Genomic DNA, 27466 nt, shown 5'->3' on the forward strand with positions numbered 1-27466 from the left:
GCTGATGTCAGTTTTTTTTTCTTTGAAATATTGTCTCTGGGCTGGTTCCCGGCCGGGGTGGCCGAGCGGTTCTAGGTGCAACAGTCTGGAACCGCGCGACCGCTACGGTCGCAGGTTCGAATCGTGCCTCGGGCATGTATGTGTGTGATGTCCTTAGGTTAGTTAAGTTTAAGTAGTTCTAAGTTCTAGGGGACTGATGACCTCAAAAGTTAAGTCCCATAGTGCTCAGAGCCATTTGAACCATCTGGGCTGGTTCCAACCACGCGTGTCAATCTAGCGGAAAATGAAGCTGTGCGCTAAGCAACCTTTGTCCACTATAGCACCCAGGATTTTAAATGTGCAACCCAGCTGTGACACAACGCATCTAGTCCGCTTATGACTGGATTCATACGGAAGTCCGAAACAAGTTTACTCCAATACGGACAGAAAAAATGGTAACAGTGCAATGGAACTTCAGAATACTTTGTGATGGAGCAGATGTACGTGATCCTCCAGGAAATGCCTCATTTTCATCGGATAGTTGTAAACTGAGTGAGTAACTTTGTGAATTTATTTGATATATGATGAGATCTCTCCGTTCAAAGTCTGAAAAAGTAGTAATTTTTTCTTTATTGGACTTCTCTGAAACAGATAACTGTTTTAATTTATCTTTTGCAAAATAAATGCGAATAATTAGTAGTTGCAATGTCATATTTAACGTATCTCAATTAGTTATACAGCAACTATGGGCACCTGACCACGCAAATAAAGATAGGCAACAAATCCGACGATCAGAATAAGTAATTGACAAAGGAATATCGGTGACTGCATGACGTGGCGTCAGAGCCTTGCTGGACGGGATATACGTGACGTCGAGCTCTGTCAAGAACGATATGAGGAAATTATCTTTAGATTTTCCACGTGCGGGGCAGCCAACAAGAAAAATATTGATACCTTTGAAGTTTTTACAGTTGGGAGATCATGTGGAATACTGGGTAGACGGGCCAGACGGGAGATGAAGTGAAACAATAGGTCTTCCTTTTGTTAGTGTGTGGTGGCAGCACTGGCGAGGCCTCAGACAAGCTGGCTGGGTGCAGGGAATGCGACAGAGGTGGACGCCGCGTCGGTAGCAGAGAGGGCAGCGCGTGGGAACATTCCGGCCGTAACCCCTGCCGCTATCATCAGGTAGCGCCCGATATTTCACGACGGCACACGGCGACCCGCAAGTCGGCTCGCCCTCCTCCCCACGGCTGACATCACAAAGGCGATCGGCCAGTCGGAAACGACACTGTTTGACGTCCGAAGGGACCTTATTAACCGGCACGCAGGCATCTGAAACTAAGCCTGAAACGGTTATCAACGATGAGTATCGTAGATCACGTTGCCAACCTCTGTGAAAGTGAGAAACTAATAGACATGTTAAATGGAATGATCACAGACTGTCAATTGAGAGCAAACTACAAGAAAGACGAAAGCATTGAAAAGAAGTAGAAATGAAATTAACGAAATTTGGGGAGAACGAAGGAATTCTGCTACGTCTGAAGCGAAATTCCACGTGACGGATGAAGCAAGTAGGACGTAAGGAGAAGACTACCGTACGAAAAATGTGAATTCTTCACCAAAAGAAGAAGAACAGAGATGTTAATTCGAGGAAGAAATTGGAATTTTTGAAAAAAAAGTCTTGTAAACACAATGAGTAGAATGTAAACTATTTATTTGCGAAACCGGTATTCGAGAGTAGAATCCATCATCAATATGGCTCTGAGTACTATGAGACTTAACTTCTGAGGTCACGAGTCCCCTAGAACTAAGAACTACTTAAACCTAACTAGCCTGAGGACATCACACACATTCATGCCCGAGGCAGGATTCGAACCTGCAACCGCAGCGGTCGCGCGGTTCCAGACTGTAGTGCCTAGAACCGGTCAGTTTCCTGGCTGGCGAACCCATCATCAGTGGCATTTGATGTAGAAGACAAACAAACAATTGTATGCATATCGATGCATCTACAACATAATATTTCTATACATAAAAGTAGAAACGTAAGTTTACTTACATATTACGTACCTCTGTCTGAAATGGCAAGTGTTTCTGATGTAAATTGTCTATGATGTCAAAATCGATATTTATCGAGAAAACGTACAGCCCTGTAGTTATTTAAAATCTAATTACAGCTATGTCTATGTGATTATGATTAGATAGAAATATGAAGATAGTAACTGTTCCGAAAGAACACATACCAGTGATGACCATGCAACTTCACTAGAAAGAAATGATAATTAATCGAAACCCTCTGCTGCCGACAGGTGTTGTTGATATACCTCAAATTGGACAGCTGAAAATATGTTCTCAGTCCGGGACTCGAACCCGGGTTCTCCTGCCTACATAGCAGATGCTCTATCCAGCTGAGCCACTGACGATAGTAAGACTGCAGGGACTTATTCCTTGCACACTTCCCGTGAGACCCACATTCCCAACTTCCACAACCTACATTCGTAATGCTCCTAAAGGATATTTGCCCATTCACTCATTACTAGCGCCAACTAAGGTGGCGATTCCCGTAAGAGTTTGAGCAAAGTGGAGCTTTCTCACAGAAGAATGTCAATGGCCGGATAGCCTTTAACTATATGAAGATAGTAACTGTTCCGAAAGAACAGACACCAATGATGACGATGCAGCTTCACTAGAAAGAAATGATAATTAATCGAAATCCTCAGCTGCTGACACGTGTTGTTGATATACCTGAAATGGGACAGCTGAAAATGTGTGCCCCGACCAGGACTCGAATCCGGGATCTTCTGCTTACCTGGCCGACGCTCTATCCATCTCAGCCACCGAGGGCACACAGTATAGCGCCACTGTAGGGACTTATCCCTTGCACGCTTCCCGTGAGATCCAGATTCTCAATAAATGGGATATCCTTTAGGAACATTACGAATGTAATCAGAATTATATTAATACCTCCAGCTGCTGACGGGCGTTGATAAATATCAACGGGGACAGGCGAAAATGTGTGCCCTGACTGGGACTCGAACCCGTGATCTCCTGCTTAGAGGGCAGACGCTCTATCCATCTGAACCACCGAGGGCACAGGGAACAGCGTGACTGCAGGGAGTATCTCGCGCACGCCACCCGCAAGACCCACATTCTCACTTCGTATGCCCACACACTACATTCGCAGTGTCCCACTCCAACACACTCATTACTCGTGGAAGGCATTCTTATCTAGTCCCGTAAGAGTTCGGGGAATGCGTGTGCATCCACACAGAAGAAGAAGGTCATGGCTGGTATTACCAGAACTATATACTTATATGGATATGGAGTCTGTTCTTTGGTAAGAATGTCTTCCACGAGTAATGAGTGTGTTGGAGTGAGACACTACGAATGTAGTGTGCGGACATATAAGGTGAGAATGTGGGCCTCGCGGGAGGCTTCCGCGAGATATTCCCTGCAGTGGCGCTGTCCTCTGTGCCTCCGGTGGCTCAGATGGATAGAGCGTTTGCTCTCTAAGCAGGAGATCCCGGGTTCGAGTCCCGGTCGGGGCACAAATTTTCACCTGTCCCCGTTGATATTTATCAACCCCGGTCAGCAGCTGGAGGTATTAACATATAATTCTAATTTCATTCTAGGTGGCTGCAGGGCATCAATGGTGTCTGTTCTTTCGGACATGTCCGAATGAACAGACACCATATCCATATAAGTATATAGTTCTGGCAATACCGGCCATGACCTACTTCTTCTGTGGGGATGCACATATATTCCCCGAACGCTTACGGGACTTGGTAAGAATGTCTTCCACGAATAATGAGTGTGTTGCGGACATACAAGGTGAGAATGTGGGTCTCGCGGGAGGCGTGCGCAAGATATTCCCTGCAGTCGCGCTGTCCTCTGTGCCCCCGGTGGTTCAGATGGATAGAGCGTCTGCCATGTAAGCAGGAGATCCCGGGTTCGAGTCCCGATAGGGGCACACATTTTCAGCTGTCCCATTTGAGGTATATCAACAACACCTGTCGGCAGCTGAGGGTTTCGATTAATTATCATTTCTTAGATATAAATCCCGTCCTACCTCACGGTACACAGGTCGACCTGTGTGTGCTTTACAGCTGTCAACTATTAAATGGTGACATTTCTGGGTCACACTGGACACAGCTGTCATACAGCGTAAACATGGAACTGACAAATAGGCCAAAGATTCTTTGTATCTCTCTAGTTATCCATGTTGTTCACCATATTTAAACACATCTTTGACATGCTCCTAAGAGCCATCAGGTGCATTTTCTCTGGCGTTTGGGCAGTTATTTTCAATTTATTTTTCGCAATGTGTGGCTGAAGTCAGCCCAGACAAATAGTGCTTATCACGTATTTCGTGCGACGCCCATAGTCAACAGCACGCGTCGATTTGTTACCCGTTACAAACTATACTAGAAGTGGTGCGTAAAATACTGCTTAAAAATGATTTTGTTTTGCAATGGGAAACAAACCGACGTTTTGTGTCGACACTAGTGGTCGCATGAAATACTCGATGAGCAGTATTTGAACTGACCCCAGCCACACCCAGTAAAAACGAATTTGCTGGTATCTAATAACATCACAGAAAATGCACTTGACGACTCTTAGCACGTACACCCTGTATATTACACTACTGGCCATTAAAATTGCTACATCAAGAAGAAATGTAGATGATAAACGGGTATTCATTGGACAAATATATTATACTAGAACTGACACTTTCACGCTGTTTGGGTGTATAGATCCTGAGAAATCAGTACCCAGAACAACCACCTCTGGCCGTAATAACGACCTTGATACGCCTGGGCATTGAGTCAAACAGAGCTTGGATGGCGTGTACAGGTACAGCTGCCCATGCAGCTTCAACACGATACCACAGCTCATCACGAGTGGTGACTGGCGTATTGTGACGTGCCAGTTGCTCGGCCACCATTGACCAGACGTTTTCATTTGGTGAGAGATCTGGAGAATGTGCTCGCCAGGGCAGCAGTCGAACATTTTCTGTATCCAGAAAGGCCCGTACAGGACCTGCAACATGCTGACGTGCATTATTCTGCTGAAATGTAGGGTTTCGCAGGGATCGAATGAGAGGTAGAGCCGTGGGTCGTAACACATCTGAAATGTAACGTCCACTGGTCAAAGTACCGTCAATGCGAACAAGAGGTAACCGAGACGCGTAAGCAATGGCACCCCATACCATCACGCCGGGTGATACGCCAGTATGGCTATGACGATAACACGCTGCCAATGTGCGTTCACCGCGATGTCGCCAAACACGGATGCGACCATCATGATCCTGTAAACAGAACCTTGATTCATCCGCAAAAATGACGTTTTGCCATTCGTGCACCCAGGTTCGTCGTTGAGTACACCATCACAGGCGCTCCTGTCTGTGATGCAGCGTCAAGGGTAACCGCAGCCATGGTCTCCGAGCTGATAGTCCATGCTGCTGCAAACGTCGTCGAACTGTTCGCGCAGATGGTTGTTGTCTTGCAAGCGTCCCCATCTGTTGACTCATGGATCGAGACGTGGCTGCACGATCTGTTACAGCCATGCGGATAAGGTGTCTGTCATCTCGACTGCTAGTGATACGAGGCCGTTGGGATCCAGCACGGCGTTCCGTATTACCCTCCTGAACCCACCGATTCCATATTCTGCTAACAGTCATCGGATCTCGACCAACGCGAGCAGCAATGTTGCGATACGACAAACCGCAATCGCGATAGGCTACAATCCGACATTTATCCTAGTCGGAAACGTAATGGTATGCAATTCTCCTCCTTACACGAGGCATCACAACAACGTTTCACCAGACAACGTCGGTCAACTGCTGTTTGTGTATGAGAAATCGGTTGGAAACTTTCCTCATGTCAGTACGTTGTACGTGTCGCCACCGGCGCCAACCTTGTGTGAATGCTCTGAAAAGCTAATCATTTGCATATCACAGCATCTTCTTCCTGTCGGTTAAAATTCGCGTCTCTAGCACGCCATCTTAGTGGTGTAGCAATTTTAATGGCCAGTAGTGTAAATATGATGCTCGGACAATTACAGTGCAAAGGTACAATATACAAAGTACACAACTGCAAAATACGAGGGTTGAATGAAAAGTAATGCCTCCACCTTCGTTAATTGGGTTTGGATGGGAATATTTTAATAAATCAAACGCAGAAATAATCCTTCGAATGTGATCTTTAACTACCAATATTCTCTTTTCCACATAATCACCACCCAATTGGATACATTTCTGCCAAGGAAGAAGTCAAGGAAGAAGTCGACACTCTGTTTCCGCAACCACAGTCTCACAGTTCTCTCAACGTCTTCATCAGAAGCATAATGATGTCCCTGCAGATCGTCTTTCATTATCGGGAACAGATGGAAGTCAGACGGTGCTACATCTGGACTGTATGGAGGATGCCGTACGGTGGTGAGATTCAGTCTCTGAGGTTCTGCTGTGGTGGCAAAGCAATAATGTGACCCGCACGTTCTTGTGAAATGCCGTTTGTGCTTGCAGTTTCTCTCTAAGTGATACGACGATCGTCCTGAATCAATCTGTCAACGTTTTGCTTGTGAAACTCGGTGGATGCTGTCACAGGACGTCCAACTCTTTGTTTGTCACGCAGGTCAGATGTTCCCGCCTCAACATCTTTAAACTTACCCGCCCAATGACGCACAGTACTCACATCAACACAATTACCATAAACTGCTTTCATTCTCTGATGAATCTCCTTTGCGATGACACATTCTGCTGTCAAGAATTCAATGATTACACGTTTCTTCATTCGCATTGACCGACCGTCTGCGCAGGGTTCCATACTTTACGCTGTAACAACACAAGCGTTCAATACTAAGGCTTCCCGCCAACTGGAGCTGTAGAGAAGGGACTACGATACAAGCCAGTACCTGATGCATACCAATGCTGCCAACTTCTGAAGAGTTACGAACGTGGAGGCATTACTCTTCAATCAACCCTAGTATATACAAGGAGATAAAAACTGATGTTAACTGTCACGAATAACATACTGAGTAAGATGGCCATAATACATGATTTGTATCTATCGTATAACGAGCTTGTCAGCTCGGATTTAGATGTAATGATGAACTAACATATCGTGTCAAATCAGTCAGTTTTACATACTGGAGACGGAGGAAACTGTAATCAGTACCTACTCGGTTGAAACACGGTTAAGTTCTGTACATACATCTGTACATTCGAAACTATATATATTCATTAAGGATGTTCCCAAGGTGTTTTATCATATGAGAGAATATCTAAACGTCTTCTAGGATATTCAATAACCCACCATTTTCTGCTTTGTATAGAATGGTGATTTTTTTGCGATGTCCGGAATAAAATGCTTGGATTCTCTTAAATGAGCAGTAAGTGCTGTGGGGTTGCTTGTTTTCTAGATGAAGATCGATTTTGATATCATCGATAATTTATAATTGACATACGTGTCATTTGATATTGAGGTTTAGAAATGAAGAGTCCACGGGAAAAAGGGGTTAAGTCAAAAAAAGAAATTTTAGCTTATTACAGTTTCAGAAAGCTTTCAGAAAGCTGTTTTTATCAGTTTTTGTTTGGTGGAAAGAAGGGGGATAGTCTCAAAGTTACAGCGGTTTAAAAATATAGCGTCCATCGGAAAAAGGAAGTAAGGCAATGTGAAACTAGTAAGAAAGGGGGTAGTCGGTTGGTAGCACTGATCGCAGTTGTTGTTTACATTCCATTGTGTATGATGTCCGCCCCTGGCAGCTGAGTGGTCAGAGCGACGGAATGTCATACCTAATGGCCCGGGTTTGATTCCCGGCTGCGTCGGAAATTTTCTCCGCTCAGGGACTGGGTCTTGTGTTGTTATAATCATCATTTCATCCCCATGGACACGCAAGTCGCCGAAGTGGCGTCAACTCGAAAGACAAGCACCAGGCGACCGGTCTACCTGACGGGAGGTCCTAGCCACACGGCATTTCCATTTCCATTATCTATGATTATCAAGTGTTGAGTATGTGCTGTTTGAGAGGTTAAGTTAGTGCTTTGTGTGTTTTGTGAATTGTTTAGTTCGTTTTAAATGAATTGTGGAAGTAAACATGGAAAATGAAGACGAGGAAAGTATCACATTCAGCCATATGTCACATTCAATGAAGAAAAGGAAGAGAACTGGTCGACTTTCCGAAGTGAGAAAAAAACTTTCACCATCCACCCATTCATTAGGGCCAGATTGTAAATGTTCCAAGTTGAAATGTTTTCAGAGTACCACTAACAGAGAACGTGGGTATATTATATCTAATTATAACAAAATGACTGTGAATGAACAGAAAGCTTACTTATCAGGCCTAATCAATGTAAATAGTTGAACGCAAAGGAGTCCTAGGCAACCAGAAAATGAAGCTAAATTTCGTGACACAGTTATTCACATCGTGTAAGAGTGTAGAGGGAGAATTCTGTCGCTGAAGTAAATGCTTATCCTAAAGCTTTTAGATCTTTTCATGGAAATCTAAAAAAAAAATTAGAAGTAATACAACGTTATCTGAAAAAAGGTGTGAGTCCTAAGGATGGTCGAGGCCAACACTCTAATCGGAAACATCGTGTGACTTCGGGGGTAGTTGACGCAGTTCGCCAACACATTACTTCGTTTAAGGGTAAACGAAGCCATTAGAGCTTGAAAACCTCTAAGAAAGTGTATCTCCCGCCAGATCCAAACGTCAGTAAGATGTATGAATTATTTCAGAAATCATACCCTACTCAATCTGTGTCGGATGAAAAATAGAGACTTGTTTTCAATACAGAATTTAACGTCGGTTTCGGGTACGCTAGAATGGACACTTGTAGTTACTGTGATAGGAATGCTGCCGAAATTCGAGGTGTTGAACATGCTTTGAAATCGTACCCGGAAAATAGCTCAGAAAGGGCGAGTGCAGAAAAAAAATCAATCAACCGTAAATGGTGAAAAATTTCACTTATTAAAATCTGACATGTTTTATATTCGTAAAAGAAGTTCTAAAGCAAACAGCAGAGCATCAAAAGAATGTGAAAGTATTACTATGGATTTCCAGAAGAACATACGTATCCATAACTTCACAACTAACGACATGTACTACAAGAGACAGTTAACGTTGTGTATGTTAAATATGCATACACTGTCAATCGATTAATCATATTTCTTCGTGTATGATGAAACAGTAGCCTACTAAGGGTCTGACGAGGTCTCATCCTTCTTGTGACGACAATTCTTGATCCATCTGTTAGAAAATTAGATGTATTTTCAGACTCTTGTGGGTGGGGGGGGGGGGCAGAAAAAGAATTAGACTATTTTCAGCCTGCTGCATTACATCGTGCATCACGCCAATAGATCTTAGCATGTGAAAATGACTTTTCCAATCCAATCCGTGGCCACTCGTATCTCGAATGTGATTGTAACATGGCTAGTTTCAACCAAAAGAAATTGGTCGAAATACCCAAAGACTGCATAGAAGAAATAGAGAGTGCAAGAGCAAAACCCTCACCTTTTAATGTTGTTGAAATAGACAGGGAGTTTGTAAGTGATTGTTCTACACACTTCGATCAGTTATATTTCGAGAAATGCCCATTTCCTTCTAGACCAGTAAGAGAATTAGTAACTGCAAAAGAGCATCCCCGATTCTTGGAATACAGAAGTACATTACATGACCATTGGGATAGCCATGTTATGAACAAGCCACTTACGGTTCCAACAGAACAAACTCAGCCTCAACGAGAGTTCTTTCTACCTGACTATGCATATGAGGGTGAGTGTTTTTTGTTTCATCCGTATTTTTATCATCATTTTATTGGATTAATTACTTCAAACAGTTTTTATTTTAAATTTTGTAAACAACTACACCTACATTTACTTTTTAAAAAACCTACAAGAAGGTGTTTTAGTTGTAGATGCACTTATGACAAGTATGCAGACCTACAACGGTTAAAAATGTTTTGCGGAGAAGAGGCTAGGCAGTTTTTCCCCAGCAGCCAAAACTGGAAAAAGGGCAAAAGCGTAACAGGAAACTGTGTCACCAAGATGACACTGTTTTTCCAAAACCAATAAGTGAAAGTGCTAAGAAGTAGAGCCAGAGCGGAAATGAGTAAACAATGAACGAACGTAGTTTACAAAGTAGTTGTTTGGGCCTACAAACTTTTATTCTGATTATAAAGAATTAATTCTAGTCTATAATTTTCTATCTTATGACTTTTATGGTTTTTCGAAACTAATAAATTTTTGCACATTCATTTGTCACATTTTTAATGACATGTTAAATAATACTGGTAGTTAGTTCTAATTGTACTAGGTTTAACGAAGTTAACGAATTGGCGAGATTCCCCCTTTTATAATGACTTAACCCCATTTTCCCTACAAAAAAATTGAAGTTATTCGATACAATATTTTCTTTAGTTTGTTACAGTACGTTTACACAAAACCTCTAACGACTATAAGTATTGCTACGCTAAACATAAATTTCAAGAAGATTGGCTACAACTGCACTTCGTACAGAAGGTTTGGTGTTAAAATCTTCTTTCCTGAAAAATGAAGATGAACTGACTTACCCCTTTTCCCGTAGACCCTTCAAATGTAAGTAAACTTACAATTCCACCGTTATGATCACAAACTTTGTATTGTAGATATCCATAGTCATACAATTTTTTGTTTATTCTCGGTATCAGGTGGCAAACACGACGGATTCCGGCAATTTAATATTTTACGAGTGGCTTTCAAAAGTAATAGAACACATTTTTTTCTCGGCAACAGCCATAGAAAAAAATTTGAAATTTGTTACGGAACATCGTGGAGTGTTCTCGCTTCAGTCCACACGGTTTTATGAAGTTCCTATAGGTGGCGGCGCTATACGTGGCTTTCAAACTAGGGTCTGGAACGGAGGTGCGTCCAAGCTGAGAGCTGTCAAATGGTTCAAATGGCTCTGAGCACTATGGGACTTAACATCTGAGATCATCAGTCCCCAAGAACTTAGAACTACTTAAACCTAACTAACCTAAAGGCATCACACACATCCACGCCCGAGGCAGGATTCGAACCTGCGACCGTAGCCGTCGCGCGGTTCCAGACTGTAGCGCCTAGAACCGCTCGGCCACCCCGGCCGGCTGAGAGCTGTCATTAAGTTTCTTGTGGATGAAAACTAAAGCACCGCAGATACCACATGTGCTTGCAGAATGTTTACGGAGACCTGGCAATGACAAAAGTACGGCGAATCGTTGAGCGAAGCAACAAGGTCGCGCAAATCTGCCCGATCTCCCGAATGCCGGCCGGCCGCACACAGCTGTGACTCCTGGAGTTTTTGGAAAGGCGGACACTCTCATTTCAGGTGATAGACTGATCACAGCAAACGCCTCGCTGGACAGCTGGGTGTCTCTGTTGGTAGTGCTGACACACTCGTCCACCAATTGGGGTGCTCTAAGGTGTGTGCCTGCTGAGTTCCTCGTCACCTGTCAGAAGACCGTAAAGAACAACGTAGGTCCATCTGTGCCGAATTCCTTCCGCGTTGCGAGGCTGATCGTCACAATTTTTTGTTGAACATCGTCACAGACGATGAGACATTTCATCATTTCAAACTGGAAACAAAACAGCACTCCACGGAGTAGAGCCACACCGCCTCTCCTCCGAAGAAAAAGGTCAAAGCCACACACCCAGCTAGTATGAAGCCATGGCGGGGTATTATGGGACTCTTGACACCGCTGACATCGTTCCGACGATTCCATCCTTCTCTAAGGACATCGTGAGGCTACAGCAGCACAGAACGTCACCTGATTGCTTTGGACAGTAGCACGTACTTTTATTTTTGCTCTGGTGTTGGCATTAGGTCCACTAAGAACCGTTCAGAACAGTTCTACGAAATCGGAATGTGATCCGAAGTAGCAATAGGCTTTTACACTTTTTCAGCCCTCCTGTTTCGCGCCCTCATGTGGTGTGATCATGGGACGAGGAGTGGAGGGGTTCTGAGACATTGACAAGTACGTGAATGAAATGGCAAAGATTCCCTCTAAGACGCCAGCCACCAGTGCAGAGACAACCCTTGACTGATTCGCAGGTGCCTGCAGGTAGGCAACCACTTCGACACTCCCAGCGTAGCGCAACTCCGCCGAAGGGCGTCGAGGGGTTGCCCACTCACAGGTGCCTCGGAATCATTTGAGGGTTCTCTCGGTACAGATACATACTTAATGATTTTTATAAGTTGGTTGGATGGTTTTTGGGGGTTGAAGGGACCAGACTAAAAAGGCCCTCAGTCCTTTTTATAAGTATTTGGAATAACAGGAATCTAAATTGAACTTCGATAAAATAATAGTTCATGCAAAAGAAAAGATGTTTTATTAATGGTGACCGTTTTCAGACTATATAGATCATGTTCAGACTATCATTCATCTCTGAAAATTTAACATAGACGTTCTTAGAGGGAGTATTACAGACATATAACAGACAATATCGATTACAATAAAATACAAAACATTTATACCCATCATTGGTCTGTGGAGAAGCTCAGTGGAGCTAAAATGAATGTATATCTGAACCCATACTCATCAACTGCTTAACAGTACAAGACGTTATGAGTTGTAAATACATAATCACAGGTGGCACCAATGAAAAGAGATTATGATGGTAACCTATGTAAATACATCGACTCAAAGAACTTCAATAAGTAAGTTGAAATACATCGGTATTTGTTGTCAGACACTTTATACACATCTGTAATAATGTAACAATGGAATAAAAAAGGCAAATCTTTAATATTGGTTACAGTAACCAGTATTGCCATCTATGGATATATATGAAGGTAATAGACTGTATGGTCTCTGCCAAAGATCGTAGGAAACTGGACATTAATGCAAACATCCATCCAAACTACGCCCCCGGTCGCCCTTTGTGCTGCTTGGGATCACGTCAAATTTCGTAGAACGCCCTAGTGGTTGGTTGGTTGTTTCGGGGAAGGAGACCAGACAGCGAGGTCATCGGTCTCATCGGATTAGGGAAGGACGGGGAAGGAAGTCGGCCGTGCCCTTTGAAAGGAACCATCCCGGCATTTGCCTGGAGCGATTTAGGGAAATCACGGAAAACCTAAATCAGGATGGCCGGACGCGGGATTGAACCGTCGTCCTCCCGAATGCGAGTCCAGTGTCTAACCACTGCGCCACCTCGCTCGGTACGCCCTAGTGGCTCCACGCTGTATACCAGAGCAAAAATTTCGGACGCACTTCGCGCCAAAGTCATCATAACGTGTTCAATTGGACCGAGCCTCAGAATGTCCTTAGAGTAGGGTGAAATCGTCCAGACGATGTCAGCAGTGTCAAAGATTACTAAGAAAGCCGTTCTGTGGCACATCGCACTGTAGTCTGTTGTTTTCGACCGCGAAATGCGTGTACATATACGCCCCAAGGGAAGAGGTGGTTCCGTTGATGCCTTGTATGCCACCTCCTGAGGCCTTTTCGTGTCAGTTCCCAGCGGCGGTGTATCCGATGGTGGCATTGGGCAGAACTGGCGTGAACTTTGTTACCATTGTGACATCATTAATCCACCTTACATTTAACATGAACTTCAGATCTGAGTTGTGATCTTTTCTCGCTTTTGTCGAAATCTTTCCGTTTGAAGCGTCGCCCAGCGTGGGGCTGACGTCGCAGGCCACCACGCTTTTGCACCATTGTAGAGGAAATTTGTACACACTTTAGAACCAAATTTCAGACTTCTGCGTCTGAATAAGGACAAATGACGAGTTTCAAAAATGTGACCCTTCAATTCTTTTGCCCATTACATATCAGTCGATTCGCTAAGTTGTATCGAAAGACAGTTCCAGCAGTCAAAGTCAGTTTTAAGTTGCGAAGTAACGTCGGAACTTATATAACTTCAATTCTCTTCATTACTGTGTTTGCAGAAAGCTGTACATATTTAATAGGAGACATTATCTCAGTTTTATTTTTGTATTACCATATAATGAATCTGCAGCTTCAGAAAACGCAGTTTCGATTAATTCACCATCTTCGTACGGTTTCTTAGTCTGCACAGCAGTGTTTGACGCCGCAGTTGCTACTTTATTCTTGTCTGTCTTTCTTAAAAAACTTGATTGTTCAGCATTAAATGTAGATTTTTCTTTCCTGAGAGCGGAATCCAGTGGGTAATCCTTTTCAATCTCTGAGTGAACGATTCTCAAGTGACGTTCGACGTTCCCTATCTTCCCAACTGATACACTTGCATGGCACAGTAAACACGCACATTTGTCCTTTACCAGGATAAAGAAGTAATCGATTTCACATTCCGAATGAAAGTGACAAGACTTTCTGCTCTTTGCTCGAACACGCTATCATTAGAACTACACTACTGGCCATTAAAATTGCTACTCCACGAAGATGACGTGCTACAGACGAGAAATTTAACCGACAGGAAGAAGATGCTGTGATATGCAAATGATTAGCTTTTCAGAGCATTCACACAAGGTTGGCGCCGGTGGCGACACGTACAACGTACTGACATGAGGAAAGTTTCCAACCGATTTCTCATACACAAACAGCAGTTGACCGACGTTGTCTGGTGAAACGTTGTTGTGATGCCTCGTGTAAGGAGGAGAATTGCATACCATTACGTTTCCGACTAGGATAAATGTCGGATTGTAGCCTATCGCGATTGCGGTTTGTCGTATCGCCACATTGCTGCTCGCGTTGGTCGAGATCCAATGACTGTTAGCAGAATATGGAATCGGTGGGTTCAGGAGGGTAATACGGAACGCCGTGCTGGATCCCAACGGCCTCGTATCACTAGCGGTCGAGATGACAGGCATCTTATCCGCATGGCTGTAACGGATCGTGCACCCACGACTCGATCCCTGAGTCAACAGATGGGGACGTTTGCAAGACAACAACCATTTGCACGAACACTTCGTCGGCGTTTGCAGCAGCATGGACTATCAGCTCGGAGACCATGGCTGCGGTTACCCTTGACGCTGCATCACAGACAGAATGTGTGATGATGTACTCAACGACGAACCTGGGTGCACGAATGGCGAAACGTCATTTTTTCGGATGAATCCAGGTTCTGTTTACAGCATTATGATGGTCGCATCCGTGTTTGGCGACATCGCGGTGAAAGCACATTGGAAGCGTGTATTTATCATCGCCATAATGGCGTATCACCCGGCGTGATGGTATGGGGTGCCACTGGTTACACATCTCGGTCACCTCTTGTTCGCATTGACGGCACTTTGAACAGTGGACGTTACATTTCAGATGTGTTATGACCCACGGCTCTACCCTTCATTCGATCCCTGCTAAACCCTACATTTCAGCAGGATAATGCACGACCGCATGTTGCAGGTCCTGTACGGGCCTTTCTGGATGCAGAAAATGTTCGACTGCTGCCCTGGCGAGCACATTCTGCAGATCTCTCGCCAGTTGAAAACGTCTGGTCAATGGTGGCCGAGCATCTGGCACGTCTCAATACGCCAGTCACTACTCTTGATGAACTGTGGTATCGTGTTGAAGCTGCATGGCAGTCGTACCGGTACACGCCATCCAAGCTCTGTCTGACTCAATGCCGAGGCATATCGAGGCCGTTATTACGGCCAGAGGCGGTTGTTCTGGGTACCGATTTCTCAGTATCTATGCACCCAAAGTGCGTGAAAATGTAATCACATGTCAGTTCTAGTATAATATATTTGTCCAATGAATACCCGTTTATCACCTGCATTTCTTCGTGGTGTAGCAATTTTAATGGCCAGTAGTGTAGTTCAGTACCAGTGCGTAAATCAAACTATCCACGCTAGCAAATGTCTGATATGCGCTGATCAGCCAGAGCGTTGTGACCAGCTATCTAATAGACGGTATGTCCATCTTTGGCAAGGTTAACAGCGGCGACGCGTCTTGGCTTGGAAGCAATGAAACCTTTGTAGGTCGCTGGAGGGAGCTGGCACCACACAAGCCACCTATCTCCCGTAAATTCAGGGGAGGGGGGCGATGAGCTCTGACGCCACGTTCTATCACATCCCAGATGTGTTCGACCTTGTTCAAATCTGGTGAGTTGGGGGCCAGCACATGAACTGGAACTCGCCACTGGGTTCCTCGGTCCACTCCATCAAACTCCTGGCCTCGTGACATGTCGCATTATCTTGTTGAAAACTGCCACTGCCGTCGAGAAACATAATCATCATGAAAAGGTGTACGTGGTGTGCACCCAGTGTACGATACGCCTTGGCCGTCATAGTGCTTTGCATGAGCTCCAGTGGACTCATGACGCCGACATGAATGTTCATATGGTTCAAATGGCTCTGAGCACTATGGAACTTAACAGCTGAGGTCATCAGTCCCCTAGAACTTAGAACTATTTAAACCTACCTAACCTAAGGACATCACACACACCCATGACCGAGGCAGGATTCGAACCTGCAACCGTAGTTGTCGCGCGGTTCCAGACTGAACCGCTCGGCCACTCCGGCCGGCCATGAATGTTCCCCAGAGCGCAATGGAGCCGCCGCCAGCTTGTCTCCGTGCCAAAGTACAGACGTCAAGGAGCTGTTCCCCTTGAAAACGACATTTCGCGCCCTCCATCGGCATGATGAAGAAGGATTCATCAGACCATGCAATGCTCTGAAACTGCGCCAACGTCCAGTGCCGGTGGTCACGTGTCCGTTTCAGAAGTAGTTGCCGATGTCGTGATGTTAACATGTATCGTCGGCTGCGGAGGCCCATCGTTAGGAGTGTTTGGTGCACTGTGTGCTCAGACTCACTTGTACCCTGCCCAGCATTAAAGTCGGATGTTAGTTACTCCACAGGTCGCTGCCTGTCCTATTTTAGAAGTCCGCCCAGCCTACTACTTCCTACATCTGTAACGAGGTGTGGCCGCCCAACCCTACGTCTGGACGTTATTTCACCTTGGTTTCGCCACGTGTTGATGACACTCACCTCAGCACTCCTCGAACACCCGAAAAGCCGTGCAGTTTCCTCCGGGCCATCACAATCTGCCCTCGGTCAAACTTAGATACATCGCTCGCCTTCTCCATACTACACACGGACTGCACGTTCACCGATACTACATGCACCATCCGTGTGTCTGACTAGTAGTCATTCCTCGCCAGGTGACGCTGCTCTCGTCTGGACGGGTTTACATCGACAGTAGATCGGTGGTCATAATGTTCTGGCTGATCAGCACACATTTGAAAAACCTCACACGTATACAATCAACTATGAGGCTGACGACGTAGCATTCTTGATTGACAATGGATTTGCTCGGGAAAAATAAGCAGTTGTCATGTGCACGGTATGAAAAGAATGGAGCAATACTGGTTAGCCTGACCTTTACCGCGATCTACTGAAAATGTCTATTGGCAGCTCGAGAACGAGTGTTTTGCGATCACCAGCATAAACAATGCAAATATAGAACAAATAGAAAAATAAATGCAGAAAGTGATGTACGAAAATTGTTACTGCATGGATACAGCACATAATAGACAAAATGGGAAGCTGACTATTGATTTTATTTAAGCCTTAATTCGTAAATGACTCCTAGCAGGGTCCCTTCCCCCCCCCCCCCCCCCTTTAAATCAACCAATTCCTAGCAAGAACAGCTCCTAGGAAAATTGACTATTGTTGAATTTTGCGGTTAATCAGCAATCTGAACAGCATTGGGCCCTATCAATAGAAGAGAGCTACCAAACAATCTCTTCCAGCCGTAATCTTGCATAATTGATCATCATCAAGCTACCACGTTGAAGGGAATACAAAGCAAAGGTACAGGGAAACAATCACATATAAGGACCTGTTACCCTGATGCTGCTTCACACATACGCTAGCGGGTCAAACAGAATGGCAGATATAACTCTTTCCGTCTAAAAAGCAACAGGAATGGGGAACATATTTTTACTTCTAGTATAAGACGTTGAGATTTGGGTAATAAGTGTAACCCTGGAATTATATTGACATTTATTACACGGGGAAGCTAACGTCCCATACCTTCGTAGGACATACAAAACAAGAACATAGATTTTGTCAACAATACACACTCAATAAAACGACGCTAATTTACAGTTATTAGGTAGTGGAGCAAAACATAGTGCGTACAACTTAATAAAAAATTAACTGTGACGTAAAGTCATATAAGAAGTATGCGGCCATTTTCTGTATTTTTAAACGTTGGAACGGTACTAATATAGACACTACAAAAATATGCAGAAGTCACAGGTTTTGCGGTGGCTGATTTGTTGAAAGATGCGTTTCGATATAATCATCGTCAGATAATGAAGTGTTAACAGGGACTACATGCGAGAAACATAATGTCAGGTAATTTAAACAAGTGCCAAGATAACAACTATGTCATCTTGGCATGTGTCTAAGTTATGTGACTCCATGTTTCTCGCATGTAGCTCCAGTTAACAGTGTATTATCTGAAGATTATATCGAAACGCGTCAAGCAGTAGGCACCAAGCCCCCTTTTCTTCTTTAATCATCAGTCTTCTGAGTAGTTTGATGAGGTCCACCACGAATTCCTCTCCTGTACCAACCTTTTCACCTCAGAGCAAAAATTACAACCTACACCTCAATCGCTCGAACAGTCCACGGGTATACTGCCGGTTCATAGAGTCCAACAGGCACAATATTACGGCGATCAGACATGTCACCATCGTCAGGTGCGCTGACGAACTGAGCTCCTGACGGCGGGCGTCCGATTTAAATCCCCTCCCCCCGCGAGCCGCTGTCTTCGCCGTCCGCCCCCGCGCGCCGGCGGTCGCGAAGACGTGGGCGTCGGAAACAGAGGAAGCGTCGATGTGCTTGCTACGTCCGCCCTGGTCGCCATTTCGTACTTCTTGCTGAGAGTCTTCTTAATTACATTCAGTGCAGGATCCCAAGCCTTGCTGAGATGGATTCCAACGCCCACGTCTTCGCGACCGCCGGCGCACGGGCGCGGACGGCGAAGACAGCGGCCCGCGGGGGGAGGGGATTTAAATCGGACGCCCGCCCTCAGGAGCTCAGTTCGTCAGCGCACCTGACGATGGCGACATATCTGATCGCCGAAATATTGTGCCCGTTGGACACTATGAACCGGCAGTATACCCGTGGACTGTTCGAACAACAAATACGCCGGCAGAAACTGAAGAATCACATCAATACATCTCAATCATTTGCTGGATGTATTCGAATCTCTTTCCTCCTCTACACTTTTTACCCTCTACTGTTCCGTCTATTACAGTGGAAATTATTCCCTGATACTTTGACACATGTCCTATCATACTGTCCCATAAACTTGTCAGTGTTATCAAAATGTTCCTTTCTCGCCGATTCTGCTGAGAACCTTCTCATTCCTTATCTTGTCAGTTCACTTAATTTTCAACATTCTTCTGTAGCACCACATCTACGATTCTCTTCTGTTTCGATTTTCCCACAGTCCATGTTTCACCACACAACGCTGTGCTCGAAATGTACATTCTCAAAAATTTCCTCCTCAAATTAAGATCTAATATTTTGATAGTTGTAGACTTTCTTGGCCAGGAATGCCCACTTTGCCAGTGATAGTGTGCTTTTTATGTCCTCCTCGCTTCTTTCGTCATGGGTTATTATGCTGCCCAGGTAGCAGAATTCCTTAACTTCGTCTCCTGCGTGATCACCAATTCTGATTTTAAGTTTCAGGCTCTTGTCATTTCTGCTACTTCTCATTACTTTCACCATTTTTTCAATTTACTCTGAATCCATATTCCGTACTCATTATACTGTTCATTCCATACAAAGATCCTCTAATTCGTTTTCACTTTCACTTAGGATAACAATCTCATCAGCCAATCTTATCATTGATATCCTTTCACATTGAATTGTAATCCCACTCTTGAACCTTACTTTTATTTCCATCATTGCTTCTTAAATGTATAGATTGAATAGTACGGGCGAAAGACTACATCCCTGTCTTACACCCACTTTCATTCGAGCACTTCGCCCTTCTCTGTCTTCCATTCTGATTGTTCCCTCTTGGTTCTAGTACATATTGTGTATTACTTATCCTTCCTTGCAGCTTACCTCTATTTCTCTCAAAATTGCTAACATTTTACATTGTCGAACGCTTTTTTCCTGTTCGACAAATCCTATGAACGTATCTGGACTTTTCTTCAATCTTGCTTCCATATTGAACCACAGTGTCAGAACTGCCTCTCTGGTGCTTTAATCTTTAATAAGGCCAAACAGATCGTCATCTAACAGATCCTCAATTTTCTTTTCTGTTCTGCTGTATATTATTCTTGTCAGCAACTTGGGTGCACGAGCTGTTAAGCTGCTTGTGCGATAATTCTCGCACTTGTCGGCTCTTGTTGTCACAGATGTAACACGTAAAAATTTATTGCATTTTAGAATCAGAAGTTCCTTTTAATATTTCAATATCAGCTTATGTTTAACGACTAATTTCTTAGTTTATTAGCGAATTTTATCATCAGTAGTGGCAGGTCTAACCAAATAGGTACATGGAATGTTTACAACACTTGAATTTACGAATTACACTTTCTTAAAAGTTTGATTATGTAGTACCTAATTTATCGATATCTGTTGCATGACATTGTAACCTCCCCCCTCACTTATCGACCTTAAAGACAGTGAAAAATTAAACCGCGTGTACCTAATGGAAATTTGGGAAAAGCAATCGTCACCGAAGTTAATCTATCGGTAAAGAGGGAGGAAAGGGTTACATCTAAATGAAAGGAAAAATGCAAATGAAACTGGTGGAAATTAATTTTGAAAAGGGCTAAAGTTAATAAGGAAAGTAAATGTGCAGCCGTTACGTTAACAATTAACTATCGGTAATTAGGTATTTGAGATTTGGGGGAAATTACGGTCGCCAGTCCTAAGGACAATTACTATAGTAACTGAAAAAGAAAGGTTATTACACATATAATTAGCACTAGAAGCGTGGCAACTGAAGGTTGACACGTGTAGTGTGAAAACTGAAAGTTTGTCAGAAGTAATAAATTTCGCTACACTCTGACTTAATTTAGCAAAAGAATTACTAAAACCGGAAAATCGAAAGTTAATTTAGTGACTGAAGTTAATAGTGAGCTTTCTTTCTGAAGCACATCGAAATTCAGTAAAATACGGTTAGTCTTGGACTACCTCAACAATCATTTCAAAAGCTACTTGACTCTACGCAATTTAGAAACAAGATATTTAACTTTGAACTTGAATTAAATGATTCTGAACTATTAACAATAGTAAAATTTAGTACGTACCAAGCTGAGCTGCAGTCACAGGTAAGCTAAAATATGCTAACAAAACTCGCACTCTAAATTTGTGCTCGTGTAACCTAAATATTGTAGCCAGCTACTGAACTTTGAAATTAAAGCAGTGAAATCTAATCATATTATTTTAATGCTGGCGTTTGAATTTCAACGACACTCGGGTTCATTTCGGAAAAGGAAGGGACCCTGCTTGGCAATGCAATTGGGACAATGAGCAACAAAGGTTCATGCTAAGTTGCTGTAATTTTGCGAGGCAAATGGAACAATTTGAAAAGCTGAGGTCTGCCATACAGTTCTGAAACTTTACGTGCTTTTAGTCTTCCTTGTTGGTTGATTGAAGGTTTGGAGCCGTCGATCGAGGAGGTGGCGACAGTCACTCATTGTCGGCCGTCGCTGTTGCAGAAGCTGGATGTTGGCGCGCCTTCTTCTCGACACGGTCACCAGGCGAAACGGGCTCTTGATGTGCGCCAGCTAATGCTTCCCGTCCGCGACACCATGTCAGAAACTATCATCGCGAGTCGAGCGCAACTACATGCTGCCAAACCCCGAAAGCGCGGCAACTCGCGGGAGCGTCACACAACACACCTGCTCCACTCGCTACTCCCGCCAGACTCTCACTGTTCTGCCCGCGCTCCACGCGGCAGAGTTAACACTACCAAAGATCCTACACACTTTGATTCGTCACACGACCTATCGACGTAATCGTTCGATAGCAGTTTTCCCTAGGCAAGACCCAGCGTAAAAATACAAACAATATTTACGAAACAAACCAATTATACATCGACATGAGTGCATAAATATATATATACAAACAGTAAAACAATTACAATATATAAAGAGACAGAAATGTCATATCTTGAGGTAACAAAACAAGGAAAAAAAATAATAGTACAATAGATGGAAATAGGAGTATATGCACTTCCGGCGTTACACGTGCCCCACATTGTCTGAGGATGTTCGTGTAACGTAAACAGACTCAGAAATTGTCCCAAAAAAGAAACAGCGGAAATGCATATGCTCAAAACATCAACAAAATTTAGCATTCGTCTAATTAATCATAAATCAATTTTTAGACCATAATAATTGAGTGGGGACACTCCTAATCTTATTCCACTCTGTCATCTTGCACAAAATAAAACAGGTTGACAACATATTAAAATTCATAGAAGATATAGAAAATGGTTTAGCTATTCCAAAATCATTAAAATTCGTAACACTATGAGAAATGGAATACTATTTGCAAAATTAATCAGAGTACATGGTCATAAAAACAGGTAGATCAAAATACGCAAATTAATAATTAATTACATAGAATACACATTTTTACATAACCTTTTCATAATTAATATTCTCGTCATGGGAGTCCATTAAACGCTAAACAAGAAAATAACACACATCAGATCGAAAAAAACATAAATATTGACAACAGAATTCTTTCATATCAGCTGTCCGGGAAGAAAAACAACTCCGCCTTCCGTACTCGCAAGTACAAAGAATGCCCACAGCGGCACAAGAGCCGACAGCGGCACAAGAGCCGACAGCGGTTCCGCCCCGCCAGTATTGTTGCGCCCGCCTGTGCGGCAGGCTTGATCTCTCTCGCCCTTGTAACGGCATTTCCATAACGTCCGTTTCACTGAATTCTTTAGGAAAAACTCACTCCCGAGTAATCTCAAGGAGTCCATAAACACTATCACAGTGGATAACTCAACACTGTCCATCATCACACGCATGTACTAGCCTGAAACTTAAAACAGCGTCTAAGTACATCGGCAATGACTAGTAAATCACATATTTATGGAATCTTACAGCTATTTACAAAATCATATTTACATTCCTTAATCTACTGTGACTCAGCTGAAAACTTAAACTAGCAGCTTGGATTTTTCAATTGATAAATAATCACTTTCTCTTAAATCATTTAGTCAAAATTAATTACTTATTAATTACAACTTCTATAATGTCCTCTTGGTCAGGCAAAAGCATCGCAACATGGCACATCCTTAAATTGGTGAGGTATACCAATGACTTTATATGGTCCATTATGAACAAACTTAAATTTAGAGATTTCATTGTCTATCTCGCTCGATTTCTCATGAGCTTTTACAAGTACTAAGTCTCCGATCGCAAACTTAGCAAAACGCGCTTTAGCGTCATGACGACGTATGCGAGCATCGGCTTAAAGCTTCATTACTTCTCGCAAACGATCTTTTTTCACACCAATACTAATGTTAATTCGTGGAGGGAATTTGATTATCTCTTCCAGTTCACTTTCTACACTTTTGTCAATGCCGAAATTCCTCATGTTACGGCAGTTCAAACCCATTCCTACGTCAATGTCATTCGGCCAGTTAACAATGTGTATAGGCTGGTATTGCCTATGCACACCGTCTCCTGCCTCGTCAAAACTAACTATCATTGTTTTATCTAGTGACTTACATGTCAAAGTTTTGCTTTCGCAGTTAATCACTGCACGGTACTTTAATAGCCAATCTAACCCGATAATTACTTCCGTAGTTAAGTCTGGCACGACGACAAACTCTTGTTCAAATCGTGCCCCACATATCTCGAAGTTGACAAAAATCTGTTTTGTGACCGGTTTACTGGCCTTCCCAGTAGCACCGAAAATTTCCACTCCTGTTACTGGCATAACTACGATGCCGGGTCTGTCTTTCAGTAACTAAAATATTTTTCCAGATACAGCACTCAATTCTGCACCGGTGTCAATCAACACGTTTAGTTGTAGGTCGTGCATATTAACAGACACTACTATCTGTCTACACTTGTCCTCGACTGTTTCTTTATTTTCCCGCAGTAAATCCTCGTCTATATCCAGGTCATTCCAGAAAAAACCGTCCGGCTTTGATCCTAAATCCGGTTTATCTGGCGGCTTTTTCAGCCTCTGTTCACATACAGTTTTAATTTCAACACGTCTGTCCTGAGGCTTAGTCTGTAGCTTCGCCTCCAATACCGAAACCTTTTCCTGTAACTCGTCAACTAGTGAGTGTTACTTTGCTATCAATTCACTAATTGTCACCTTCGTTGATTCCTCTTTAATCAGATTGATCTCATCTGCCAATCTACCTGGAGGAATGTGCCCAGTCGCATCTGAAATTACTTCCTCTGGATCTGCGCAACCCACACTGCTACCGTCTGACCGCATAACGTCAGCTCTAACCTCATACACGCTGAAATGTATGTGCTTTTCTACCAATTGTGTCCGGCTATCACTAAAATTTTCGTAATCTTTCCCCTTAATACTCTCGCAATGTTTAAACTGGAGGTTTGCGTCGGATGGGTCGGCTACTTCTACCACATTAACTTTCGGTAAAGTCTGCCGGTTAGGGCCAGAACTTTCCGTTACTCCTTCAACATCTAACTCCTGCGGGACGAAACACGACTCATCTTGCTCGTGCTCCCCATTAACATCAACTATTTCTAGTAAAGTCTGCCGGTTAGGGCCAGAACTTTCTATCACTTCACAATCACTATCTTCCTGCGGGACGAGACGCGGCAAATACTGCACGCGCTCCCCATAAACACTTCTCCCATACAGACCCCTATAATCTCTTAGTTCGTCGTATAAGCGACCGAACTGCCTTAACCAGACCTCATCCCTCTCTGCATCCCCTCGCTCGATGACGGACGTTTTATCCGACATCTGATCTTCTCTCAACAATTGCGAATCATTCTTAAACTCAATCTCCAGTTCCGCTGTGGGTATTACAGCTGGCACCTTATAATCGATTTCCGGAACACTACTTAAATTGTTCTCACTGACAGTGAATGTACCTTCTACTGCCGTGTATACAGCTGATCTACTACTTGTGGGCGCACTCCTTTCCCTTAACACTGGCACACTCTCCCGCCGTTGATTATTCCACACGGAATTTTCATACCGACGACACCTGGGTTTTCTCCTGCTATTGGGCCGCCAAAATTTCTCCACGCCCGGTCGGCCCCTCACCGGCGCGGCTAATGGTTTCCCTGTCTCGTCCCAGCAGATACGCTCCCCGGATGCTGCTGAGGCGGCTGATCACACCCTCTGGCGTTATTACTATTCTGTGAAGCCCGTATCACGTTAGTATGATACTGGTTTCCGTCATTCCTGTTATTATTTGCATTGTACCGATTGTTATTACGGTCCGAACCATTATTGTTATTGCTGCCATGGTTGCGGTATGCATTATTCCCGTGGTTATCGTTGTTGTGGTTGCTGTGGTACCCGTTGTTGTTACCGCGGCCTCTGCCACTGTCGCGATTATTGCGCCAATTGTCCTCGTCCTCCACTCTTTCCAGGAAATCATTGATTGTCCTGTAATTGCTTCCTACGTATCGTTTTGTATCATCTGGAAGCTTCTTGTAGAGTTCCCAGACTATTTCGGATTCCGAGCGGCGGTCACGCAAATATTCCAACTTGCGGATCCAGCCCTCACAAAACTCCTTCATCGAACCGCGCGAATTCTCATCGAAAGGCCTCGATACGACAAATTCGCGCCAGACACTTTGCTGTTTTTGCTCTGACCAGTATTCAGCCAGAAACAAATTTTTAAATTCGTCAAAAGTCAGGTTCGTAATGTTGAGGTTTAAGCCCCAACGCTTGGCATCACCAGCCAACACATCAATAATCGCATTAATTTTTCTCTCATCAGTCCATGATCTGGGTAAAACTCTTTCACAATTTTTAATGAAATCCGTCGGGTGTATACCGCCTTTTTTCAAGGGGTCGAACCGCTCCTCTTTCGTCAACAACTCCGAACTATGTGCACAGATTGGCACATAGCTCTGTTTTTCGTCAAGTTTCCTTTCTAATTCCGACACCCTCGTAATCACTTGGCAAGTGGTTGTCGCAAGCGTTTCCACTTCCCTCTTTTTCTCTTCGCAGGTGTTAGCCTGCTTCGTCACTTTGGTATCTACTTCGGATACTAAAGCCTTTAAAGTTTCCACCTTCTGTTGATCCTCTTTTCTCACTAATTGAATTTGTTCCGTCACCTTATTCTCGATGATCGGAGCAACTGCGTCTCCTACACTTTTCTCGATTCTGCTAATTTCGGAATCAAAACGAGTATTTATGCTCGCAATTTCCGCCTGAACGCCTATCATTTCCTGTTTAAGGTTACCGATTTCGGTATTAATCACGACAATATCGTCTTTGATTTTATCAACTTTTGTGTTAACAACTTCAACATTGTTGTTAACAACATTAATAGCTTTGTTCTGATTGTCTAGCATTCGTTCAATTTTTTCAGACTGAGCTACTTGCTTGGCAGCCTGAGCTGCTTGCTCGGCAGCCTGAGCTTCTTGCTTGGCAGCCTGATCTTTAATTTTTGCCGATTGACTCTTGATTTCGTAAATCAAAACATTCAATAAATCAGTTAAATTCCCGGAAACCACCGGTTTTACTTCCGTAGCGGCTTCCTCTTTCATTGTCCCCCCGCATTTGTCATCAACAGATTCAGATTTGATTTTCACTTCCGATTCCGAAACATTTTCTAAAGTCTGGAATTCCATTTCTGCTCTTTGTTGCGTTTCGGCGGTCGCATCTTTCATGCTAGCCGCCTGCCCCGGAACAATGGGTACCGCTGTGCGCGTTTCCCACTGTTCGACCGATTGTTCCCTATCCAAGTCTACCAAATTTTGGTAATTGTTGCCTTCACTCATTTTTATAATTTTCAATATAAATGCAAAATCTCAACTCTAATTAGGATTCCTCACACGAATATTCTCGCTGACGTATCGACCATTTCGTAACCAGTACTTTGTTACGAGATTTGCACAATGCAAAATTCGTGTCCAGAACAACCTCAAATTTGAAGATTGTCCTGTCACCAGGTCGCCACGTGTAACCTCCCCCCTCACTTATCGACCTTAAAGACAGTGAAAAATTAAACCGCGTGTACCTAATGGAAATTTGGGAAAAGCAATCGTCACCGAAGTTAATCTATCGGTAAAGAGGGAGGAAAGGGTTACATCTAAATGAAAGGAAAAATGCAAATGAAACTGGTGGAAATTAATTTTGAAAAGGGCTAAAGTTAATAAGGAAAGTAAATGTGCAGCCGTTACGTTAACAATTAACTATCGGTAATTAGGTATTTGAGATTTGGGGGAAATTACGGTCGCCAGTCCTAAGGACAATTACTATAGTAACTGAAAAAGAAAGGTTATTACACATATAATTAGCACTAGAAGCGTGGCAACTGAAGGTTGACACGTGTAGTGTGAAAACTGAAAGTTTGTCAGAAGTAATAAATTTCGCTACACTCTGACTTAATTTAGC

The 27466-nt window shown here is 43.6% G+C and overlaps 1 protein-coding gene and 1 non-coding gene across 2 annotated transcripts in view; both read left to right on the plus strand.

The window, feature by feature from the left end:
• LOC126455877 (protein Wnt-4-like) overlaps window positions 1-27466 on the plus strand; it is a 154790-nt gene that overhangs the window by 44314 nt on the left and 83010 nt on the right. The window lies entirely within an intron of this gene.
• Window positions 3450-3524, plus strand: Trnar-ucu (transfer RNA arginine (anticodon UCU)). Its single transcript has one exon. It is a non-coding gene; the product is annotated as a tRNA-Arg (tRNA).

Source organism: Schistocerca serialis, chromosome 2 (genome assembly GCF_023864345.2).
Source record: "Schistocerca serialis cubense isolate TAMUIC-IGC-003099 chromosome 2, iqSchSeri2.2, whole genome shotgun sequence".
Taxonomy (NCBI): domain Eukaryota; kingdom Metazoa; phylum Arthropoda; class Insecta; order Orthoptera; family Acrididae; genus Schistocerca; species Schistocerca serialis.